Source organism: Nycticebus coucang, chromosome 8 (genome assembly GCF_027406575.1).
Source record: "Nycticebus coucang isolate mNycCou1 chromosome 8, mNycCou1.pri, whole genome shotgun sequence".
NCBI lineage: Eukaryota > Metazoa > Chordata > Mammalia > Primates > Lorisidae > Nycticebus > Nycticebus coucang.
The window spans coordinates 21,852,640-21,865,468 of record NC_069787.1 but is presented as its reverse complement, the minus strand read 5'-3'; positions in this window follow the sequence as shown (position 1 = coordinate 21,865,468).

The window sequence follows — 12,829 nt, the reverse complement described above, 5'->3', positions numbered from 1 at the left end:
GAGGTAAGAGAATCGCTGAGCCCAAGAGTTTGAGGTTGCTGTGTGCTATGAGACCATGGCACTCTACCCAGAAACAACAAAGTAAGACTTGGTCTCCAAAAACAAACAAACAAAAGAACATCAAAGAAAAAAAAGCAAATGCAAAGCCCAGGATACCTGCAAAAGTAATACATTTGAGGGATCTAAAAGAAGTCTGGAAAAGCTGGGCTGTGGTGTTCAAACAAGGGAAAGATGGCTTGGCAAAGGCGCCCGACGCAGTCTGCTGAAAATATCTTCCTGCCCAAGGACTGGGGTGATTACAGCTGGTCCTATCATTGAGTTTTTGAGATCACATTATTTTCAATTCATTAAAAAAGTACATTCTCCTCGTCTATTTAATTGTGTGATTTATACATTCTTTTTATGTAAAAATGATTTAGTGTAGTTTCTAAAGATACATAAACTATAATGCAACTGCAGGCACTTACAAGGGGGGAGAAAGGAGACAAAAGAAACCACACTGGGGATACAAAGGATACTCCTCCGAAGGTGGACTATGCTCACCTACCAGCTCCGTCCACGGGAGCCAGGCCGATGTGATAGTTAATAATGTGACGGGAGGGCGGCGCCTGTGGCTCGGTGAGTGGGGCGCCGGCCCCATATGCCGAGGGTGGCGGGTTCAAACCCAGCCCCGGCCAAACTGCAACCAAAAAATAGCCGGGCGTTGTGGCGGGCGCCTGTGGTCCCAGCTGCTCGGGAGGCTGAGGCAGGAGAATCGCGTAAGCCCAAGAGTTAAGAGGTTGCTGTGAGCCGTGTGACGCCACGGCACTCTACCCGAGGGCATTACAGTGAGACTCTGTCTCTACAAAAAAAAAAAAAAAAAAATAATGTGACGGGAAGTATTCTAGCTGCTTTATGACTATAATCTCATTTAGTCCTTCCAGTCCTAGCCACTCAAAGTGCCATCCACAGCCCAACAGCATCAGTCACCTGGAGTTTGTGAGAAATGTAGAAAGTGTGGTCTCATCCTGGGTCTGTTGAATCAGAATCCACATTTTAACAAGGCCCCAGGTGACTCCTGAGCACATGAAAGTGTTAACTGAAAAGGAAAAAAACAATGAGATTTAAAAAGAGAGTTTTATTTCTCATAAAGGGTTATAGCCTGCAGGCTAGAATGCAGCCTCCCAGCCCTGCCTCCCCCCCCCACACACACACCACCACCACCACTACAAGCCAGGAACAGGTGCCGCAAGGGAAGGACAAAGAGAAAAGGAATCTATACTGAGCAGGGCAGCCAAATGTACACATTTAACAAGCTATAGGAGGGATCGTGAATATTTATGAAAAGAGAAAACATGCACTTGAGCAGCTGTAGTTCATACCTCTCATCCCATCCCGGCTAAAAACCCAGGTCTCCCTGTGGTGCCCTAGGCTGAGAAATGTCTGTTCAGTCAGCAGGGGACTTAGGAATTTATTTTTAGTTCACAAAAGCTAGCCAAGAACTGACTAAAAAGAGACATTTGCTGTTATTTTGTTTTCGCTTTACAGGTGAGGAAACCAGAGTTCTCAGAGAATAAGTAACTTGCCCCAAACCACTAACTGAGCAAGGGGGAGGATCTTGAGCTTGTATCTTTCTGACCTCAGGCACTTCTTGATGTCTAAGCAGCACAGCCTCCCTTCACATTGATTTCCAAAATTGACAAGGGCTAGTCAAGTAGGAATATGGGCTTTTATGCAAAATACATTGTCCCAAGAATGTAAAAAAAGGAAAAAAGTGCTCAGGACAGCACAGAGACTATTATCTTCATTATCAGAAAGGAATTCTTCCCAGGGATGCCCATAAACAAGACTTCTCGTGAGGTGATAAATGATAACCCAAACACAATCCTCCCCTAGATGCTGGCCAATAAATCAAAACAATGCTTCAATGAAAAAGAATCTTGTAGGAGTAGTAACAATGTTTAGCTATCTAAGAAAGGGTGAAGCAAAAGTTGGTTGGACAAGAACAATGACCTAGGAAGTGTATCAATTAGAAACCAATATAATTTACATTAATTCCCCAAATTTGAGAAGTTAATAGCTAACAGAATGAAACTGTAATACAGTTATGAAAGAATTCAAAGAAGATCTAAATAAATGGAGAATACTAAGAGATTACTTGAAGGATTTACTATACTAAATAGATTTCCTTCTCTAGGAATGAATCTATAAATTCTTTTAGGATTCCAAGAATCCTAAAAAGTTTGATTAGAAAATCAAACTTATGACATCAAAGTCCCCTTCTACCTCTCCTATTTTAAGTCCTTCTGGGTGTGTCCTCAAACATTAAAAACTGAAAATGCCTTGTAAGTATTCACAAACTCAAATGCTTAAATGAATGTGATAGACTGATTTGTGTCTCACCAAAATTCATATATTGAAAGCTTAACCCATAATGTGACTATATTTAAAGATAGGTCCTTTAAAGAGATGAGGTTAAATGAGGACATAAAGGTAAGGCCCTAACCCAATAGGATTATTGTCCTTAGAAGAAGAAGTGACTCCTGGAAGGCACTTGCACAGAGAAAAGGCCATGTGGGGACTTCTGTAAACCTAGGACAGAGACCTCAGGACAAACCAACCTATCGACATCTGGAGATCTTGGACTTCCAGCCCCTGAAATGATGAGAAGAAATCAATCTGTAGTGTTTTGTTACGGCAGCCCTAATTGATTAACATAAAGGGCTAAGCAAGTAATTTAAGTAAAGGAGCCAGTAGGAATTAACTGGAAATCCATGCATTTGAAGAATCATGGAGATTGTAGTGGGACCATTGTTGATACCTAGAATTTCAAGACTAGTATTGCCCAGTTCTCTAACCAGGGGTGTGTGTGTGTGTGTGTGTGTGTGTGTGTGTGTGTGTGTTGGGTGGTGATGCTTTCACGTAAAATCTATCCTTTCTTCAAAAGAATATTTTTGTTTATTTAAAAAGGCATGGCAACTTAGCATAGTCTAAATAGCATTGCATAGTCTATATAGGGCCTGGATCTGCTCCCATGTGGTTGTTAATTTATAACCTCTTTGCCAAGGATGTTAACAATTCCCCTAGAAGCAATGTCAAACCCTTCATCCATATAATCATCTTGCCCTTATATCTCATCTCCCAAGTGTAATGTTGCAAGTATCAGCATTTTTGCACAAATAAACTCTATAGATGCTATATTTGAAAGTTTGCCTTAAAATATGCAAGATATATTTGTCAGGCCTTGATACTACATGTGTATTGAAGCAAGCTGGAATAGCTAGTACTAAAAATGCATGTCATTGACTATTCCATCTACAAATGTTATGCCATTATTATAATCCATCAGGATAAATCACACAACTACTCAACTAATTCATCCCATAAAGAAAACTGGTAATTAGAGTATTGAAGTTGGTAAGGATGAAACCAGATGCCCATAGCATCTGCATTTGTAGGATATGAAGCCTTAATGGTAATCATTCAGAAATAAAAAAAAGCCATGTCAGCATTATTCAGTCCTACCCACATGGGTAACCTTCTTCATAATTTTCTTTTTTTTTTTTTTCAGATAAATTAACATTTATTCCTTTGCTGTTATATTTTCTCCAAAATAATTTGAGAGGGGGAAGTAGGTACAGGATACAGAAATAAATTTGGCCATGTACTAACACTTGTTAAAGCAAAGCAGTAAGTACTTGAGGGTTTACTATAATATTCCATTTATTTGTGCATTTAACATTTTCTTTTTTTTTTTTTTTTTTTATTGTTGGGGATTCATTGAGGGTACAATAAGCCAGTTACACTGATTGCAATTGTTAGGTAAAGTCCCTCTTGCAATCATGTCTTGCCCCCATAAAGTGTGACATACACTAAGGCCCCACCCTCCTCCCTCCATCCCTCTTTCTGCTTCCCCCCCCATAAACTTAATTGTCATTAATTGTCCTCATATCAAGATTGAGTACATAGGATTCATGCTTCTCCATTTTTGTGATGCTTTACTAAGAATAATGTCTTCCACTTCCATCCAGGTTAATACGAAGGATGTAAAGTCTCCATTTTTTTTAATAGCTGAATAGTATTCCATGGTATACATATACCACAGCTTGTTAATCCATTCCTGGGTTGGTGGGCATTTAGGCTGTTTCCACATTTTGGCGATTGTAAATTGAGCTGCAATAAACAGTCTAGTACAAGTGTCCTTATGATAAAAGGATTTTTTTCCTTCTGGGTAGATGCCCAGTAATGGGATTGCAGGATCAAATGGGAGGTCTAGGTTGAGTGCTTTGAGGTTTCTCCATACTTCCTTCCAGAAAGGTTGTACTAGTTTGCAGTCCCACCAGCAGTGTAAAAGTGTTCCCTTCTCTCCACATCCACGCCAGCATCTGCAGTTTTGAGATTTTGTGATGTGGGCCATTCTCACTGGGGTTAGATGATATCTCAGGGTTGTTTTGATTTGCATTTCTCTAATATATAGAGATGATGAACATTTTCTCATGTGTTTGTTAGCCATTCGTCTGTCATCTTTAGAGAAGGTTCTATTCATGTCTCTTGCCCATTGATATAAGGGATTGTTGGCTTTTTTCATGTGGATTAATTTGAGTTCTCTATAGATCCTGGTTATCAAGCTTTTGTCTGATTCAAAATATGCAAATATCCTTTCCCATTGTGTAGGTTGTCTCTTTGCTTTGGTTATTGTGTCCTTAGCTGTACAGAAGCTTTTCAGTTTAATGAAGTCCCATTTGTTTATTTTTGTTGTTGTTGCAATTGCCATGGCAGTCTTCTTCATGAAGTCTTTCCCCAGGCCAATATCTTCCAGTGTTTTTCCTATGCTTTCTTGGAGGATTTTTATTGTTTCATGCCTTAAGTTTAAGTCCTTTACCCATCTTGAATCAATTTTTGTGAGTGGGGAAAGGTGTGGGTCCAGTTTCAGTCTTTTACATGTAGACATCCAGTTCTCCCAACACCATTTATTGAATAGGGAGTCTTTCCCCCAAGGTAAGTTCTTCTTTGGTTTATCAAAGATTAGGTGGTTGTAAGATGTTAGTTTCATTTCTTGGTGTTCAATTCGATTCCAAGTGTCTATGTCTCTGTTTTTGTGCCAGTACCATGCTGTCTTGAGCACTATGGCTTTGTAGTACAGACTAAAATCTGGTATGCTGATGCCCCCAGCTTTATTTTTGTTACAGAGAACTGCCTTAGCTATACGGGCTTTTTTCCGGTTCCATACAAAACGCAGAATCATTTTTTCCAAATCTTGAAAGTACGATGTAGGTACTTTGATAGGAATGGCATTGAATAGGTAGATTGCTTTGGGAAGTATAGACATTTTAACAATGTTGATTCTTCCCATCCATGAGCATGGTATGTTCTTCCATTTGTTAATATCCTCTGCTATTTCCTTTCTGAGGATTTCATAGTTTTCTTTATAGAGGTCCTTCACCTCCTTCATTAGGTATATTCCTAGGTATTTCATTTTCTTTGAAACTATGGTGAAGGGAGTTGTGTCCTTAATTAGCTTCTCATCTTGACTGTTATTGGTGTATACAAAGGCTACTGACTTGTGGACATTGATTTTATATCCTGAAACATTACTGTATTTTTTGATGACTTCTAGGAGTCTTGTGGTTGAGTCTTTGGGGTTCTCTAAGTATAAGATCATGTCGTCAGCAAAGAGGGAGAGTTTGACCTCCTCTGCTCCCATTTGGGTTCCCTTTATTTCCTTGTCTTGCCTAATTGTATTGGCTAGAACTTCCAGCACTACGTTGAATAGTAAAGGTGACAGAGGACAACCTTGTCTGGTTCCAGTTCTAAGAGGAAAAGCTTTCAGTGTTACTCCATTCAGTAAAATATTGGCTGTGGGTTTGTCATAGATAGCTTCAATCAGTTTTAGAAATGTGCCACCTATGCCTATACTCTTCAGAGTTCTAATTAGAAAAGGATGCTGGATTTTATCAAATGCTTTTTCTGCATCAATTGAGAGGATCATGTGATCTTTATTTTTGCCTCTGTTAATATGGTGGATAACGTTTATAGACTTGCGTATGTTAAACCAGCCTTGCATCCCTGGGATGAAGCCTACTTGATCATGATGAATGACTTTTTTGATGATAAGCTGTAATCGATTGGCTAGGATTTTGTTGAGAATTTTTGCATCTATGTTCATGAGTGAGATTGGTCTGAAATTCTCCTTTTTGTTTGGGTCTTTTCCTGGTTTTGGTATCAGGGTGATGTTTGCTTCATAGAATGTGTTGGGGAAGATTCTTTCTTCCTCAGTTTTTTGGAATAATTTCTGCAGTACAGGAATAAGCTCTTCCTTGAAGGTTTGATAGAATTCTGGAGTGAAGCCATCTGGACCAGGGCATTTTTTGGTTGGAAGCTTTTTTATTGTTTCTTTGATCTCAGTGCTTGATATTGGTCTGTTCAGGAGGTCTATTTCATCCTGGCTAAGTCTAGGGAGAGCGTGTGATTCCAAATATTGATCCATTTCCTTCACATTGTCAAATTTCTGGGCATAGAGTTTCTGGTAGTATTCAGAGATGATCTCTTGTATCTCTGTGGGATCAGTTCTTATTTCCCCTTTATCATTTCTGATTGAGGTTATTAGAGATTTTACTTTTCTATTTCTAGTTAGTCTGGCCAATGGTTTATCTATTTTATTTATTTTTTCAAAAAACCAACTCCTTGTTTCATTAATTTTCTGAATGATTCTTTTGTTTTCAATTTCATTGATCTCTGATTTGATTTTGGATAATTCTTTTCTTCTACTGAGTTTAGGCTTAGATTGTTCTTCTTTTTCCAATTCCATAAGATCTCTTGCGAGATTGTTGATGTGCTCTCTTTCTGTTTTTCGAATGTAGGCATCTAAAGCGATGAATTTTCCTCTCAAAACTGCTTTTGCAGTATCCCACAGGTTTTGGTAGCTTGTGTCTTCATTGTTGTTATGCTCAAGGAAGTTAATGATTTCCTGTTTTATTTCTTCCTTCACCCATCTGTTATTCAACAGAAGATTGTTTAATTTCCATGCCTTTGGGTGGGCTTGAGCATTTTTGTTAGAGTTGAGTTCCACCTTTAGTGCCTTATGGTCTGAAAAGATACAAGGTAAAATTTCAATTCTTTTGATTCTGTTGATATTTGTTTTGTGTCCCAGGATATGATCAATTTTGGAGAATGTTCCATGGGGTGATGAGAAGAATGTATATTCTTTATCTTTGGGGTGGAGTGTTCTATATGCGTCTATCAAGCATAGTTGTTCTAGGGTCTCATTTAAATCTCTTACATCTTTGTTTAATTTCTGTTTAGAGGATCTGTCCAGCTCTGTAAGAGGTGTGTTAAAGTCCCCTGTTATGATGGTATTATCAGATATCATATTGCTCAGACTGAGTAAGGTCTGCTTCAAGAATCTGGGAGCATTTAAATTGGGTGCATAAATATTTAGAATGGAAATGTCTTCTTGTTGTAGTTTTCCCTTGACCAATATAAAGTGACCATCTTTGTCTTTTTTGACTTTAGTTGCTTTAAATCCACATGTATCTGAAAATAAGATTGCAACTCCTCTTTTCTTCTGAATTCCATTTGCCTGAAAAATTGTCTTCCAACCCTTGACTCGGAGCTTTAATTTGTCTTTTGAAGGCAGGTGTGTTTCTTGCAGACAGCAAATGGATGGCTTGTGTTTTTTAATCCAGTCAGCCAATCTATGTCTCTTCAGTGGGGAATTAAAGCCATTAACATTTATTGAGATAATTGATAAGTGTGGTAGTATTCTATTCGTCTTATTTGGTGAGAGTCCATTGCTTAGTTTTATCTTTTGCATCAGTGTGGAGGTTAGGTTCTGTCCTTTGATTTCTGAGTTCTTACTTTGCTGCTGATCCATTGTGGTGGTCAGTGTGCAGAACAGGTTGAAGTATTTCCTGTAGAGCTGGTCTTGTTGTGGCGAATTTCCTCAATGTTTGTATATCCGTAAATGATTTGATTTCTCCGTCAATTTTGAAGCTTAGCTTAGCAGGGTACAGAATTCTGGGCTGAAAATTGTTCTGTTTAAGTAGATTAAAGGTAGATGACCATTGTCTTCTTGCTTGGAAAGTTTCATTAGAGAAGTCTGCGGTAACTCTGATGGATTTGTCCCTGTAGGTCAACTGGCGCTTACTCCTGGCAGCTTGCAGAATCTTTTCTTTTGTCTTGACTTTGGACAGGTTCATCACAATGTGTCTTGGAGAAGCTCGGTTAGAGTTGAGGCAACCCGGGGTCCGATATCCCTCTGAAAGCAGTGTGTCAGACTCTTTGGTGATGTTTGGGAAATTTTCTTTTATAATATTCTCTAATATGGCTTCCATTCCTCTGGGGCATTCTTCTTCCCCTTCTGGAATTCCTACAACTCGTATGTTGGAACGCTTCATAAAGTCCCATAATTCTGACAGTGAACGTTCTGCTTTCTCTCTCTTCTTTTCTGCCTCTTTTACTGTCTGAGTTATCTCAAGAACTTTGTCTTCTACCTCTGAAATTCTTTCTTCTGCATGGTCTAACCTGTTGCTGATACTTTCCATTGTATCTTTAAGTTCCCTAATTGACTGTTTCAGTTCCTTCAGGTGTGCTATATCCTTTTTATATTCTTCATATCGTTCATCTCTTATTTGATTCTGTTGTTGGATTTCCTTTTGGTTATTTTCCACTTTATTAGCAATTTCCTTCATTGTTTCCATCATTTCTTTCATCGTTTTCAACATGTGTATTCTAAATTCCCTTTCTGTCATTCCTAACATTTCTATACTGGTGGAATCATCTGCAGTAGCTACCTCTTGGTCCCTTGGTGGGGTTGTTCTCGACTGGTTCTTCATGTTGCCTGGAGTTTTCTGCTGATTCTTCCTCATGAGTGATTTCTTTTATCTGTTTCCTTGCCCTAATTTTCCTTTCACTTCCTCTTGCTCTTTAAGTTCTTGTGCCTGTGGACTAAGGGTTACAGGACCAGAAGGGTGAGAAGGTTTAAGAGCAAAAAAAGGGGATGAAATAAAGGAGGACCAAGTGATAAGAAAAAAAGAAAGATAGAGAAAGGAGAGGGGGTGGGTATAAGGAATATTGACAAAAAGAAGAGAGGCACAGAAAGAGGGAGACAGGGCAATATAGGTGTACAGTAGGGTACTTTGACACAACCTTAAAAAACCCCACCTTCTGGTGGTGCCCAGTTGCGTGGTTCCCTTGAGGTCAGCAGCTCTTTGCTAACCTGATCAGACACAGTACCCCACCTCCACCAAGTAGAGAGGAAAGACAAAAATGCTATAAATCAAACCAAAAGAAGCAAACAGAAAACTTTATGGTGATAAAATTGGGTGAAAAACCAAATTATATCGGTAGAAACACTAGCAAAAATGAAGTTGAAGTTATTAAAAAAGGCAGCAATGGGAAATTATAATTAAACTAGGAAAATTGAGAAAGAAAAAGGGATCTGTGTGGAAAAGATTGAAATTAAAAAAACAAAAGAACATCAGCAACGTCAAAATAAACAAACAAAAAAAAAACAACCAAACAAAAAAAAAAAAGAAAAAAAATACACAACCAAAAACAAAGCAGTTTGTATATGTTATTGAATATTGTCTGGGCAACACGTGGTCTTCTGGGGTATGAGATGTTAGTCACAGTTCTGATACGACTAGAGGCTGCTGATTTCTCAAACCCCAGCAGGTAGACACCCTAAATCTCTCTTCAGCCTACTTAAAAGGCACTTTGAACTTGTAAACTTGCTGAGCAGAAGCTTTCCCAGCTTTCTCGCTGGAATCGCTGCTGAAGTGGCTATCCACTTACCCAGTGTGCCAAAACTGGTCTCACTCTGCCCCTGAGGGTTAGGGCTGCAAGGCGGCTCAAACCCCACCCTTAGGCTATTTGGTTGGTGGGTTACCAGCTCCCACCCGTTTCTAGCTCTGCGACCCTGAGGGCGGAGCTTGCCGGGGCAGATCACTGACAATGGATCCGTGTGACCCACCGCCAAACACTATTAGCTCCGTCTGGCTCAGCGGCTCAGACTGGGGCCCTAGACAACGGCCAAAGTTCTCCGCACTCCCGCTCAGGCCTTCCCCAAGGCAGTTCAACTCAGTGCCAAGTCCAAGGACATCAAAACAGTTCACAGGTAAGGCCTTTCTGGTTTGCAGTCTCGCTGCTACTGAACTTACAGTTATGGCCGGGTTTAGACGGATTGAACACACGCGACCACTTGCCGGTTTTCCACTGTTTTAGTCCTCCTCTTGGGGTCCAGAAGTCTCTCGCTGACTCCCTGTATCTTCATAGGAGTGATGATAGGCAGTTCCCACCAGCCAGAGATGCCTGGAGTCCTATCTCCCCAGACTCACGGTGCCCAGATGCAAGGAAGCTGTTACTCGGCTGCCATCTTGCCCCTTCTTCATAATTTTCAAGGTCATATGAGAGGTTAAGAATGCATTTATAATTGTAAGGGCTTTCTGGAGGAAGTTCTAAATAACTTCTTTGTTGCTACTTGCAATTCTGAAAACTCTAAATTGGGAAGGTCAACTCCCCTGTTGGAAGATTGTTTCATATTGGCATGTCAATAGGGTTTCCCACCTTGAATCTATAACTTAATTACTTTCATGAATCCATTGTTTGTATCCCCTCTTCTTGCTTGGTTCTTAGACTCATTTTATGTTCCATCTCTTGTAAAGATCTTTGCCTCTTGCCATAGACACTGTTCTCATTATCCCTTTTTGGCAATATATACAATGATTTTAAGGACTTCCAGGTTCACCTCATTCTAAAATGTATTATTACTATTTCTTGCTAAGGCAAAGATTTATCACAGATTTTGGATGAAGTCCAAGTGATATAACCTGATATTCATGATCCTACATGGTCACCCCAACTTAGCATTCTACCCGGCTCCTTTTCTGGTACCTTCTGCTACAACTAGAATGAACTCATCACTCACAAAAATACAGACTCTTCCATATCAGTACTGGTGCCCATGCCCCGTGTTCTTACCCCTTAATTTTGGAAATATCTTAGTAGATGTTTAGCTTGGTGATCTGTGTTGAAAGACAAACTTTACAGCCTTTTTTTTTTTTGCTTCAAGTATTTCTACTGTTCTGTTTCTCTTTCTCTTTCTTCATCTTTTGGTATTTCTGCATATGTTATATCTTTTTAAATTGCTCCACAGTTCTCAGACAATCTGGAGATTTTTATTTATTTTCTTTGCATTTCAGCTGGGGAAGTTTCTATCGACCTATCTTCAAGTTCATTGATCTTTCTCTGGCTGAACCTAGTCTACTGATAAGCCCATCAAAGGCATTTTTGTGTGTGTCCCTATACAGTGTTTTTGGTTTCTGGCACTTCCTGTAGTTTCTACCTCTCTGTTTAAATGTTGCCTATTTCCATTAGAGTCCTTAAATATTAATCATATATGTTTTTAAATGATAATTTCATGTCTGAGCCATATTTGAGTCTTGTTCTAATGATATCCCAATCACTTCAGAATGTGTTTTGTTTTGTTTTGTTTTTTGTCTTTTATCGTGTCTTGTAATACTTTATAGAAAACCAGACATGTTATATTAGATATTAGAAAGTGTGGTAAATAGACCTTCAGTGTAAAGATTTGTTAGTCTCTCTTGGAGTAGTGTTTAATATTTACTAAAGCTATAGGTGTCAAATTCTGGTAAAACAAGTTCCTTGTTTTTGCCTCCCCTCTTGACTTTGGGCTTGCCTTTAAGTATGTACTTCTTTTCAGAGAAAGGCTGTGTCTCGCAGCTCTTTCAGTTATAATCCACTGTCATTATATTGGAGCCTGTGGATTTGGTGTTAAGGTATAGGGGAGAAGGAGCATTATTATAATCCCCCAATTAAACTCAGTGGTTTGTTTTTATTGTTTGAGACAGGGTCTCACTGTGTTGCCAAAGCTAAAGTGCAATACTTATTCATAAGCATGATCTTAGCACACAGGAGCCTCAAACTCCTGGGCTCTCACAATCCTCCTGCCACAGCCTCCCAAGTACTGGTATTACAGGGATGCACTACATGCCCGCAATAAATCTTAGTGTTTTAAAGGGTCTATATTCTAGAGCTGTGGCCTTCATGATCCAGCTTTTTGTTTCCACTGCTTCCTAGTCCCTTGTTTGGCTGCAGCATCCACAGTGTATTTCCTTAAAATCTTTATTGCTGTTGATTTTGTGTTTCCCTTTTAGGTGAGACCAGGAGGCTGCAGGGAGCTTTAGTGGGAGCAATGCCTTGCCCCTACTGCAATAAAGTCTCAACAGAGTCTTTCCCCTGGAGAGTCAGCCTTTGTTATACAGAAAACTTAGGTGTATTACTCTTCCCTTTCACCTTTCAAAGGTTTAATGGTATCTTTCCAGATGTTCACCTTGAAAACCTGATGGAATTCCTAAATATAAAGCTAACTAAAATTCAGGACCCCCCTAACACTCTAGACTTCAAGAGTTACTCACTCTCACACTAGTTCATACCTACACTCCACCAACTCATCCAAATTACCACATCCATGTTTCTACTAATCTATTGCCCCAAGGTATTGTGTCCCAGATAAGCAAACCTCAGGTGTGTCTCTCTGAATGTACATGATAAATCCAAGAAAAGCCATTATTTTCTGTTTGTGTAACTTTTTCTTATCATAAGCCAAGTGTGATGTCCAAGCTCCTTACATGTCGAAGCTAGAACCAGAAGCCTAAAGATTTTTAAAAATCAAAAGTATTATTATTTTTTCTTTTTAATGTTTAAAAGATATGGAAGTTCACTGGCTCATGGCTATAATCCTAGCCCTCTAGGAGGCCAATGCAGGAGGATCCCTTGAGCTAAGGAGTTTGAGACCAGTCTGAGCCAGAGCAAAACCCTGTCTCTACTA